Raw genomic sequence first — 13,826 nt, 5'->3', positions numbered from 1 at the left:
GGGAATTTACTGAAGCTTTTGGAACCCTCAGGGTACTTTCATCAGCATATGGTTTTGGAAAGTTTGCCTCCAAAATAAGGCTTTTAAAAAGGAACCTCACTGTATGTATTTCTGGGCTCACAAACCTTGGATCTTATCCCTGAGTCAAGACATAAGATGGGTCAAAGATGACCCTAAAATTTTGGGTTTGAGCTACTGATAAATAGAGTTGCTATTTTCTTGGTCATCTATGATATCTATCTCATCTTCACCCTTTATGTCTAAATTGTTCTGTGCTGAAGGTTTCCTCGCTATTTCTGTAGGACTCACCTCTTCATACCTTCCTCTGTAACCCCTCTGTGTGACCCTTTAGGAGCTGAGGCATTTTGCATTGTGGACTAGAGACTTCACAAACTTCCTTCATCTGTGTTCAAGGAAATTGGATGTCCAGTGTTCTCTAACCACTGGTATATTTCACATGTAATACACATCAGAGTGTTAATGCTCATCCAATGGAACTGGATTTCTACCAAAATGATTTCAGCTGCCTCACCCCACCCTAGCATGGTAGGTTTTTTGCAAAACTTAAGGTTTGTATTTGGGCAGTGGCTATTTCAAGTTTGACAATAATTGCGTTAAAAGGGCTGGAGGAAGATGTAAAATGTAAATTACAGCTTTCAGAATGTTTATTATTTTCCCTGTAAAGACTGAAGTCCACCTACTTCATTATATCAGATGGCTAAGTACAGATTGGAAAGTCTATTAAAATCATAAAAGCAGAGCTATTCCAAGTCTCTTATTTAAATGAGGCTTAAAATTAGGGAGTCATTCAGATGCGTAGGTGGAATAACAGCTTGATTTCCAGAAACATCCTTTTCCTCCGATTTCTTTTCAGACTCCAAAACCCACCCAAATGTAAACACGCCTATGCGTATGCCAGCACTTGTGAGCTCTGCTTGCAGCCTCCTTGGAGAAGGAAATGGGGATAAATGAACTTGGAAGCTAGTTTGACAGGAACATTGTGACTCTCCCTCACAATGGTTTCTAAGAGAATGGGTGGGTGTGAACACAGCTGCCAAGTGCTTCACTCTTCCATTGATTACCAGGTCTTTTTGCCAAGTCTGGCTGCCTGGATGGCTTCTCTGAGAGAAGCTTCGGGCTCTGTCTTACCAACTCACCCTCAGAGAGAGGAGGCTCAATTTTTGATCCTACATATGAGTGAGTGTAGTTACTAGAACCACACGAAAAAAGTGTGTGTGTATCGGGGGCGGAGAGTGTTATTGGCTTTAAGCACCACTTTGCAATCTCCTAAGGGCAGATTCTTTGGGACAGAGTGGTTCTATGTAAGTCAGAAGCGGGCGACACATTGTAATTTGTCTAAACTGAGAAAGAAGCTGATCTGGACTGTTTTATGTGTGTCAAGTACTCACACCACTATCTACTCTCTGCCCCAGAAAGGACTTGGGTGGTGAGCACCTTTGGGTCTGTCCTTGGCTCTGCCATGTGGCTGTGGATGTCCAGTATCTCTGGCGAGTGGGGAGAGGATGGTCAGTGCTCTAAAGCTATTCATATCCTCATCCGCATCACTGTGGGGGTCATGCTGGGTAAGCACTTTCACCCTTTTCACAAACATAGCAAAAAGCTTTTTGTGCCCTAACCGGTTTGGCTCAGTGGATAGAGTGTCAGCCTGCAGACTGAAGGGTCCCAGGTTCGATTCCGGTCAAGGGCATGTACCTTGGTTGTGGGCACATCCCCAGTAGGAGGTGTGCAGGAGGCAACTGATCAGTGTTTCTCTCTCATTGATGTTTCTAACTCTCTATCCCTCTCCCTTCCTCTCTGTAAAAAATCAATAAAATATATTTTAAAGAAAGCTTTTTGTTTTGTTTCTAGAATGCTCTTTGCTGCAGATATCTAAATGCGCTCCACCACCACCATTGGGAGAAGTTGATGACCTGAGTAATATAAAGTCATTAGTTGTATGAAAATTGGATTGATATTTAGGTAAGAAGGACTGAAAATGACTTGATTTTTTAAAAACTGTATTTGTAGCCCTGGCCAGTGTGGCTCAGTTGGTTGAGTGTTGTCCCATGAACCCAAAGGTCACCAGTTCAATTCCCGGTCAGAGCTGATCAATATTTCTCTCTCATTTTCCCTAAAAATCAATAACCTATTTTTAAAATTAAAAAAATAAAAATATATTAAAAACTGTATTTATATACTTTGAACAATTCCTATATATGTTGAAAAATTATTTTTATAAAACTGTTAAAACAAGAGATGATGAAAACTAAGAAGCAAAGTGGGAAAATTATGATATAAGCATAGTAAAAATTATTAAACTGTATATGCCATAATATGGTTATAACCATATCTATAATAATAAAAGTGTAATATGCTAATTAGACCAGACAGCCAAACGACCTTCCAGACATCATTCCAGACATCCTTCCAGATGAAGCCGCTATGGTGGGGGCCGAGACAGAGGCGCTTAGGGGCGATCAGGCAGGCAGGCAGAGTGGTTAGGGGTGATCAGGCCATCAGGCAGGTGAGCAGTTAGGAGCCAGCGGTCCTGGATTGCAAGAGGGATGTCTGATTGCCGGTTTAAGCCCGACCCCTGGGATCTGGCCTAAACCAGCAGTTGGACATCCCCCGAGGGGTCCCAGATTGCAAGAGGTTGCAGGCCGGGCTGAGGGACCTTCCCTCACTGCACAAATTTCATGCACCAGGCCTCTTCTCTATAATAAGGGTAATATGCTAATTAGACCAGACGTCCTTCTGGACGACCTTCCAGACAAAGCCGGGGCTGCGAGGGAAGCCCGGGTCCCGGGTGCCAGAGGGAAGCCAGTGCCAGCAGCCGGGGGAAGGAAAGCCTACTCTTGCAAGAATTTCGTGCATTGGGCCTCTAGCAAAATTATATATTTGCATGGGAAATGACCAAAGAGGAACTTGAAAAATTAGAAAATTTTCTTCAACCTTCTTCAAAACAAAATAGACAAAAGAAACCAACTTGGTTGCTAAGATACCTGAACTATGTAGAAAAGCAGGAAGTTAAATGCCTGAATTTGATCTTTATTTGGGACAGAAGTGTAGTTTCACTCTGCAGCCCTTTCATAATTGTGACATTATTACTATACTAGAGGCCCAGTGCATGAAATTTGTGCGGGGGGGCGGGTCCCCTCAGCCCAGTCTGCACCCTCTCCAATCTGGGATCCCTCTCACAATCCTGGACAGCTGGCTCCTAATCTCTCACCTGACAGCCTGCCTGATTGCCCCTAACTGCCCCCCCTGCCAGCCTGATCACCCCTAACCGCCTCACCTGCCGGCCTGGTCACCCCTCTTTGCCCCCCCTGCTGACCTGGTTGCCCTACTTAGCCTGCTGTTGGGTCATTTGGTCACCCCTCACTGTCCCCACTGCCTGTTCGGTCGTCCATTCGGTTGCGATGGTCACTTAGGCTTTTATATAGATAGATTGTTTAGAAAATGACTGTCATATTCAGCAGATTCCTATTCCTATTACTTTGAGGTCAGTTAGGAAACCAACATTTGATCCAGAATTTTAATTTAAAGCGGACAGATTTTCCATGGTTATCAGTTGTAGCATATCAATAATAGCGAACAGTTAGGGCTTGTAATTTGGACCTGAGCCTGGCACTAATCTAAATCAACTTGTTTGATCCTCATACAACCTAATGAGATAAAAAGAACTATTGTCACCACCCCTTCACCCCCCCATAAATGTAGAAATTGTGGCTCAAAACATGGTAGCATATTGGCCACATAATTAGTTGGTGGCAGAATTCAATTCAAACCCTGGGCAGACTGGCTCCAGGATCCATGCCCTAAACTAAGGATGAGTGAACTTTTCCTATAAAGCAGTGGTTCTCAACCTTGCTAATGCCACGACCCTTTAATACAGTTCCTCATGTTGTGGTGACCCCCAACCATAAAATTATTTTCGTTGCTACTTCATAACTGTAATTTTGCTACTGTTATGAATCGTAATGTAAATATCTGTTATGCAGGATGTATTTTCATTGTTACAAATTGAACATAATTAAAGCATAGTGATTAATCGCAAAAACAATATGTAATTATATATGTGTTTTCCAATGGTCTTAGGCGACCCCTGTGAAAGGGTCATTCGACCCCCAAAGGGGTCGCGACCCACAGGTTGAGAACCACTACTATAAAGGAGATATATATATATATGTATATATTAGACTTTGCAGCCATATGGTCTCTGTTACGACCACTCAACTCTGCAATTGTAGCTGGAAAGCAGGTATAGACAATATGTAAACAAATGAACGTGGCTGTGTTCCAATAAAACTTTATTTGTCGACATGAAATTTGACTTTCATGTAATTTTCTTTTTTAATCCTCACCCAAGGATATGTTCATTGATTTGAGAGAGAAAGGTGAGAGAGAGAGAGACAGAGAGTGAAATATCAATAGGTTGCCTCCTTTATGTGCCCTGACGGGGGATTGAACCTGAAGAAACCTAGGTATGTGCCCTGACAGGGAATTGAACTGGCAACCTTTGGGTATAGAGGGGACAACACCCAAACCAAATGAGCCACCTGGCCAGGGCTCCTGTAATTTTCATAGGTCATGAAATGTTATTTTTTAAAATATATTTTATTGATTTTTTACAGAGAGGAAGGGAGAGGGATAGAGAGTTAGAAACATCGATGAGAGAGAATCATTGATCGGCTGCCTCCTGCACCCCCTACTGGGGATGTGCCTGCAACCAAGGTACATGCCCTTGACTGGAATTGAACCTGGGACCCTTGAGTCCACAGGCCGATGCTCTATACACTGAGCCAAACCCTTTAGGGTATATATATATATATTTCAGAGAGGAAGGGAGAGAGAGAGAAAGAGAGAGAGAGAAACATCAATGATGAGAGAGAATCATTGATCAGCTGCCTCTTATATACCCCCTACTGGGGATTGAGCCTGCAACCTGGGCTTGTGCTCTTGACTGGAATCAGGCCTGGGACCCTTCAGTCCACAGGCCAATGCTCTATCCACTGAGCCAAACCGGCTAGCTAGGGCATGAAATGTTATTCTTTTCAAAAGTTTTTTCCACTGTTTAAACCGTAAAAGCCATTCTTCACTTGCAGACTGTACAAAAACAGGTGGTGGGCAGGATTTGGCTTGAGGATCATAGTTGCCCAACCCAAACTCTAGATCATGACTGCCACCTTTTGAGGTGGGTGGAAGGCTGGAGCCTCCAGGAGGAGGAACAAGATATAAGGGAGGCTCTGATATGGGGCTTTCCCACCAGAAGCCTTTTACATAACAATGGGAGCAGCTCCAGGAAGAAAAGGCAGTGGAAGAGGACACCAAGTACTACAGGCTGCCTAGGAACCAGAGGCCGGGCACTCCTTGGAACAGTGAGTGCCTGTTTGGGGGAATTGTCTTCTGGCATAGCCCCTCTGAACTCTATTTTGAACGACAGAAACTATAAATAAAAACCTTAGCTAAACCTCTTTAAGACAATAGCACACAAACATTTACTTTGCTTCCCATTGAACAAGCAGACTTCTAAATGGAATATTATTCGGCCACGAAAAAGAAGGAAATCCTGCCATTTGCAGCAACATGAACCTTGAGGGCATTCTGCAGTGACCTCAAGGTCTTATCTTTATGCCTTATTTCACTTATAAGTTAAATAAGACAGAGAGAGACAAATACTACGATCTCACTTATATGTAGAACTCATGGAAACACAGAGAATGATGGTTGCCAGGGGCTGAGGAATGGGGTCAATGGGAAGGTGCTAGTCGAAAGGTACAAAATTAAAGTGCTTTTTTTTGTATGGTCTTTGATCTCAAGGTACGGATTCATCACAGGATTGTTTTGGGTGTATTTGGGCAGTATTTCTGAACTCACTTCATTAAGATAACAATGTAAATTTAAAGAATTCTTTGTGGCAATCACCTGGCTCAGCTGGATTGGGAGGACAGTGCCCAGGGGTTCCTACAGAGTTTCTGAGTCATGCTCCTGCGGTATAATGTTCTTATTTAAACAAGCCCCTCCCAGCCATAAAAGTATGCCTCAGGGTCTGTTTCACAGAACAACTCACACCACGGAGCAAAAACGTCTTTGAGGAGGAGTAATAAACTCCCTTGTGTTCCTTCTGGAGGAAAACTCCATTTAAGAATCATGTGACCCTGAAGTCCGTCCAGGACAACTCTGGGCGTGGCCCACACTTCAGGCACCGGGGAGTGCCAGCCTGGAGTTTTCTCCTGTGATCTGCCAAAAAGGCCTCTCCGCGCTTCAGTCTTTCTGTTTGTGAAATTGTTGCAATTCATTGTCTGGCACAGCCGTTAACATTCTTCAGCATGGATTATTATTTGAAGACAGGAAACTCCAGTTTACCTATAATGTGCACAACAGGAGAATTCAAACAGCATTTGTTACTTAATATTTTGTAAGGCATTTTGAGTAAAAGCATACCAATAAAATGAGTACATCTGTAGCACATCTAGTTAAGAATAAAAGAAAAATAGAAATACACACAGTTAGAAACCAAAGGATATAGGACCATAGAGATGGAGAAGCAAGTTTACATAAGACTATGCTGTACAGAACTTACTTAATTGTAAAAATCACAAGCTCTGGCCAGTGTTCTCAGTGGTTAGAGCATTAGCCCAAGCACCCAAGGTCGGGGGTTTGATTCCCAGTCAAGGACATGTACCTGGTTGCAGGTGTGGTCCCTGACCCTGGTTGGGGAGTGTGGGGAAAGCAACAGCCTTATGTGTCTCTCTCACATTGATGTTTCTCTTTCTCTCCCTCTCCCCTTCACTTTCTCTGGTGAGGATTTTTTTTTTAAAATCACAATGAAAGACAGAATTCATTAGGAAAATGTAAATGAAGATAATCTAGCCAAAACAGAAAACCTATGCTGAACAAACAGCACAGAAGAAATGGAAAGTAAGTTCAAAATATTGCATTAAAAAAACAGGCCAGGCCTGCTATAAAGGCAAATACTTTTGTGTATTCATAAATAGACCCATTGAATGCAATATAAACTATTCCATAGAAGATGGAATGCTTTCTAATATATTTTATGAAACAACATAACCTTGGCAGACATACCCATTAAAATATAGAAGAAAAATATGAATACAAATTTGTATTTGTACAAATACAGTTTTGAATAGAGATTAAAAATAAAATATTAGTGAATTTCTTCAAGAATAATGTAAAATGGATTACCAGTCAAGATGACTGAGTAGCCCTAGCCGGTTTGGCACCGTGGATAGAGCGTCGGCCTGCGGACTTAGGGTTCCGGGTTCGATTTCGGTCAAGGGCATGTACGTTGGTTGTGGGCACATCCCCAGTACGGAGTGTGCAGGAGGCAGCTGATCAATGTTTCTCTCTCATTGATGTTTCTGACTTTCTCTATCCCTCTCCCTTCTTCTCTGTAAAAAATCAATAAAATATATTTTTAAAAAAAGATGACTGAGTAGGTAATAGCTGTGTTCACCTCCTCTCACAATCACATTAACATTACTACCAGCCCTGGCTGGTGTGGCTCAGTTGGTTGGGTATCCTCCCATGCACAAAAATGTTGCCGGTTCAATTCCTAGTCCGGGCACATGCTGGGTTTTGCACTTGATCCCTAGTGGGGGGCATGCAAGAGGCAGCTCATCTCTCTCTTCTCTCTCTCTCTCTCTCTCTCTCTCTCTCTCCCCCCCTCCCTATCCTTTCCTCTCTCTAAAAATCAATTTAAAAAAACATTACAACTAAATTGGGGAGGGTAGTAGTGGCAAAACAAAACAAAGATTACAACTAAATTACAGAACAACCATCATTGAGAAGACTGCCTAAAGACTAGCTGAACAGAATCCCCAAATCTCAGTATATAAAGAAGAAGCTATGTCGAGATGTGTATGTCAACTGCAATTGAAAAAAGAAAAATAAGCCCTGGCTGGGTACTCAGTGGTTAGTGCATCTTTCCTATACGCCAAGGTTGCAGGTTCGATCTCTAGTCAGGGCAAATACGAGAAGCAACCAATGAACGGATAAATCAGTGGAACAACAAATCTATGTTTCCTCTCTCTTTCTCTTCCTCTCTCTAAAAATCACTAAATAAAATTTTAAAAAGGAAAAGAAAAACTAAAAATAAACAAAAATTTAAAAAAGAACAATACAGAATGACCAAGTCTTATTCTAAAAATACAAGGGCTTTTAGAATAAAAGCAAATTTATCAAGAGAATTTATTTCATCAAAAGTTCTCAGAGAAAACTAAATGGCCATCTGGAGAGATACACAAAAGGTATTTGATACGATTAATATTTATTCGTGATCCAGCCTCTTTGTGAACTGAGAGCAGGATATACATCCTCCCGTGATGGAGGATTTTGAGAACCAGCAGCCAGCATCACACTTCAGCGTGATAGTCCTGCATTCCCCTTCACACCCCGGTGTGAGCAGCGTTCAGAGACCAGGAAATGCAGGGCATGAACTGGAAGGGACCAAACTGTCATTATCTGCTCATGATTCAACCAGCTAACAGAATCGACAATGAATTATTTTCAAACAAATCAGCATTTTATCATATATTTGAGACTCAGAGTCTTTTCTCTTGTTTTGATGTACATGTAAGGGGATGTCATAGGCCAGAACAATCTACCGTATTAGGGCCCTGTCATCAAACGTAAGGCATGCTATTTCAGTTGCTGCAAAGCTCAGTTTTCCCTCAGAACCCATCCATCTTTAAACTCAGAGGAGAACCGAGCTTCAAAACTATTTCATTGGCTACGGAAAAGTTTTAATGGGTCAACCCACTCATTCTAATTCTGTCGCTGGGGGCTGTGCTCTCTGGGGAAATGGGCCTTCGCAGTGGGTGCACATGTCATTGTGAAATCCTCCCCTAAGACTGGTGCTGCTGCCTCCCCTAAAAGGCCAAGGACCCTCCACGCTCACCTCCCAGCCCAGTGAGCTGACAGCCCTGCCCCGGGGTTGATCTCTGTCAACACCACCCTTTGTGTGCTGACCACAAAATTGTGGTTGAACACGACACTTCGGGGTGTGGTCACACCAACACATTTTGCACAGAGTCTGTGCTCCCCTGAAGTTGGCTCTGAGTGAGTGAGCCTCTTTCCTCATGAACTGAATTAACTCTTAGAGAATCTCCAAACCCTGTGGTGCCAGGGAGCCCTGAGCCAGGTTACAGTTCAAGCTGCATGCATCCAATACAGTCAAACCATAGCTTCCCTCGCTGGGCTAGAGAATGACCTGCCATTCGTTGCAATAGCAGCAGCATGGGAAATACACATACTGGTGAGAGCAACACAAAATGAATCAGAAAACAACTGTAATTGCTGCAGAGTTAACCACGAACATATCTATCAAGCAATTTAGAAATTATTTCAGACCCGTTGGAAGTTTTCCTTTTGGGGTGCTCAGAGTCTTTTCTTCAAGCATTCCTTCTAATAAGTGCATATTGTATGGCATCCAAGAAAAAGGGGTTTGAAGCTTTCTTAGGATTAAAGAAGAATGCAGATGTAAAATGTTCTTGTTTCAAAGCCCATGGTGGAAAAATACAGTCAGATTTAGAGAATAAATTAGAAAGAAGGCAAAACTTCAAAATATAGTTGACCCTTGAACAATGTAGAGGTAAGGGGTGCCAATCCCCATGCAGTTGAAAACCAGTGTATAACGTTTAACTCCCCGGAAAAGTTGTGCCTGGGTATGGGCAAGGGATTGCTCCCAGGACCCTCTGTCGATACCAAAGTCCACGGACGCTCAAGTCTCCTGTATAAAATGATGTAAAAACAATGTATACATCTGGTTCTCTGCGCCCACAGGCTCCCAACTGTGGATCGAGAGCAGTCACAAGTATTTATTGAAAAAAATCTGTACTGGTAGACCTGTGTTGTTCCAGAGTCAATGATAAATTTTTTTAAAAAAATATATTTTATTGATTTTTTTACAGAGAGGAAGGGAGAGAGATAGATAGTTAGAAACATCGATCAGCTGCTTCTTGCACATCTCCTACTGGGGATGTGCCCGCAACCCAGGTACATGCCCTTGACCGGAATCGAACCTGGGACCTTTCAGTCCGCAGGCCGACGCTCTATCCACTGAGCCAAACCGGTTTCGGCGATAAATTTTAAAATTTAATAAAATCAGCCCATGGCAATTTGTGTCTGCATTTTTTAATAGACATAATTTACTATGCATGCTATACTACTGCAAATAGCCTAAGAAACTATAAAATAATAACAAAACATTGAACTATTGAGGAGGAAATGCTGCTATTTCTGGAAAAGAAAGCTGAAAGGAATGCTTAAAAAAAAAATAATAGTAAGTCAGGGTCAACATAGATAAATATGGTACTAGTGCCACCTGCTGTTGTCATTATAAATTGCAGCTATCCAATAGCTGAATACTATTCTGATTCTTTTAGAACTTGCCCTCTTGTGGCAGGAACACGTGTTTTATGTTGCTTTCACTTTTTCTGCTTACTCAGATCTTACTACAGCAGGTCCTCAAAGAACATCTTTTTGTTCAACATTGTTTCATTATAATGTTAATCAGAAAAATTTCATTCCGGGCTGGGGCCACAGTCCGTGAAGTGTGCAGGGTCTCCCATGTCTGCGTGGGTTTCCTCCTAGTACCCGGGTTTCCTCCCACACCCCAACCATGTGCACATGAGGAGAATTGGCAGTTTGGATCGTCCCTGTCTGAGTGTGGGTGTGGGTGATGCACCCTGCGATGCAAGGGAGTCCTGCCTAGGGTGGGGTCCCACCTTGCACCCAAGCTGCTGGGAGAGGCTCTGGCCACTCTTGACCCTGAACTGGAATCAGCAGGTTGAAAATCATTATCTTACTTGTTTGTATTACTCTGTATTGTATGTATGTGTAACTCACATTTATTTTACATTTATTAGTATTAGAAGTGTTTTAGGTCTTTATTTAGAGTTTAGTGATTTTTAAATTTTGTTTTGTTTTTTAATTTTTAAAAAATTGATTCTTAGAGAGGGAGGAAGGGAGAGAGAGATTTAGAGAGACACATTGATCAGTTGCCTCCTGCATGCACCTGGACCGGATCAACCCTGCAACCCAAGTATGTGCCCTGATCAGGAACTGAACCCAAGACCTTCCAGTACATGAGATGACACTCCAACCAACCAATCCAGGGCAGAAATTTGGTGATGTTTTTTTGGCCAGAAATATAATGCAGAAATCTAACTCTTGTTTATGCCATTTAGCCTCTGGTGAAACTGGTTTTGTTACATCTCACTTTGGTTAAATTCAAAGTTACCAGTATCTTATCAACAATGTTAAGTGAGAACTTACTGTATGGGCTGAGAATTACTGTGTCCAGGCTTTACCTAGACCAGCCATGGGCAAACTACGGCCCGTGGGCCGGATCCGGCCCGTTTGAAATGAATAAAACTAAAAAAAAAAAAAAGACCGTACCCTTTTATGTAATGATGTTTACTTTGAATTTATATTAGTTCATACAAACACTCCATCCATGCTTTTGTTCCGGCCCTCCGGTCCAGTTTAAGAACCCATTGTGGCCCTCGAGTCAAAAAGTTTGCCCACCCCTAGGTCCTAGACCCTCTCATTTACATGTCATAACTCTACCAGGTAGGAGTATTTTTCTCCCCATTACATAGATGAACAGGATAGAGTCTGAGAGACACTAAAGAATGTACCCAAGGTCATGGAGATGGTGATTGGTAGAGCCAGCTGAGAGCATCGGTTGTCAGACCGGAGGCCAACCTCAAGGCCGCTGTTCTGCCTTTTTATGCTATGCTTGTTGTGATCTACCTCTTGCAGGATCATTCTGAATAACTGTTTCCAACACTTCAGCCTCAGTTTACCATTAGGAGACATTATTAGAACAAAGAAGAGGCTCTGGAGATTATTTTGGGTGGCCTTTCTGATTTTAATAATGCTTGCCAAGTTTGGGGCATTTATGTGCCTTTGAGCGAATTTGCATGTCTGGCAGTAATAATTTGTACTTGAATATGTTCAGAGTGCCTTGGCTTAGAAATAGGGAAAATTTTTCCCTGAAAGTCATCCTCTTAGACCAGAGGTTCTCAACCTTGGCTGCACATTCGAATCACCTGGGAATCTTTTTAAAATCCTGATTTCTGGGCCTCATCCTCCGGAAATTCTCTTTCTTTGTTATGGGGTGGGTCCTCAACATTAGTAAGAAAGAAACAGAATTTCCGGAGGATGAGGCCCAGAATCAGGATTTTACAAAGATTCCCAGGTGATTCTAATGTGCAGCCAAGGTTGAGAACCACTGCCTTAGATTGAGGATTCCAAAACCATGTATTTCTATCAAGGGAACAAGAAAGACTTATTAGTCATTATTTTGTATCAATGGCTTCTCTAACCCTTATTGGTATGTAGAAGCTAAGAACACTTAGCACTATATTTTGATGAACCCCAGGGTTTGTTGCTAAATGTAATGGCATTTTGTGTCCAAGGTTTGAAAACACAAAATAGAGAAGGAATGACACAAACATCTACACTAATAACAGAGAAACATGGTAATTAGCGTATGACCGCTACCCTTTTCATTGGCTAATCAGTGAGTATATGCAAATTAACTGTCAGCCAAGATGGCGGCCGGCAGCCAGGCAGCTGGAAGTGAACATGAGGCTTGCTTGCTTCAGTGAAGGAAGACTCCAACGTTTCCCGCCTGCCTTGCCGGCCTCTGAGCTGGCAGTTAGAAACATTCTAACAAATATAGGCTGGGATCTCAGAGCTGGAGTTATACATTGTTTCGATTATAGAACCGAAACAAACCAGATACCAGCTTTCAGAGCTAGAGCCAGAGCTAAAGCTGGCCCAGAATAAAATAAAAAAAAGAGAAAAAAAAGGAGCGGTTGGGAGCTTCAGTCAACAACCACCAGCCTGAAAGCAGCCCTCAGCCCCTCACCCAGACTGGCCAGGCACCCCAGTGGGGACCCCCACCCTGAAGGGTGTGTGACCAGCTGCAAACAGCCATCATCCCCTCATCCAGGCTGGCCAGGCACCCCAGTGGGGACCCCCACCCTGATCCAGGACACCCTTAAGGGCAAACCAGCCGGCCCCCAGGCCTCTATCCTATATAGTAAAAGGGTAATATGCCTCCCAGCACCGGGATCAGCGGAGTCTCGAGGCCTCCTGGCACTGGTTCAGCGTGACAGGGGGCAGTGCCCAAACCCCCTGATCGCCCTGCGGCTCTGTGTGTGACAGGGGGCGGGGCCACAACCTCCCTATCTGCCCTGCTCTGTTCGTGACAGGGGAAGGTGCCCCAACCCCCTGATCAGCCCTGCTCTGTGCCTGATAGGGGGGAGCTCCCCAATCCCCTGATCGCCCTGTGGCTCTGTGTTTGACAGGGTGCGGTGCACCAACCCCCTGATCGGCCCTGCTCTGTGTGTGACAGGGTGCGGCGCCCCAACCCCCCCTGCCCCCCCCACGGGCCCTGCTCTGTGTGTGACAGGGTAGAGCCATAACCTCTCCATCGGCCCTGCCCTGAGTGTGACAGTGGCGGCGCCCCAACCCCCTGATCGGCCCTGCTCTGTGGGTGATAGAGGGTGGCGCCCCAACCCCCCTCCACGGGCCTTGCTCTGTGTGTGACAGGGTAGAGCCATAACCTCCCCATTGGCCCTGCCCTGAGTGTGACAGGGTGCAGCCCCCCAACCCCCTGATCCGCCCTGCTCTGTGTGTGACAGGGGAGAGCTCCTCAACCCCCTGATCGGCCCTGCTCTGTGCGTGACAGGGGGGAGCTCCTCAACCCCCTGATCGACCCTGCTCTGTGTGTGACAGGGTACGGAGCCCCAACCCCCTGATTGGCCCTGCTCTGTGCATGACAGGGGGTG

This window comes from Myotis yumanensis, unplaced genomic scaffold (assembly GCF_028538775.1).
Source record: "Myotis yumanensis isolate MYYU_CA2020_CCGP unplaced genomic scaffold, mMyoYum1.0.hap1 SCAF_5, whole genome shotgun sequence".
NCBI lineage: Eukaryota > Metazoa > Chordata > Mammalia > Chiroptera > Vespertilionidae > Myotis > Myotis yumanensis.
Note: the sequence above shows the minus strand (reverse complement) of the source record.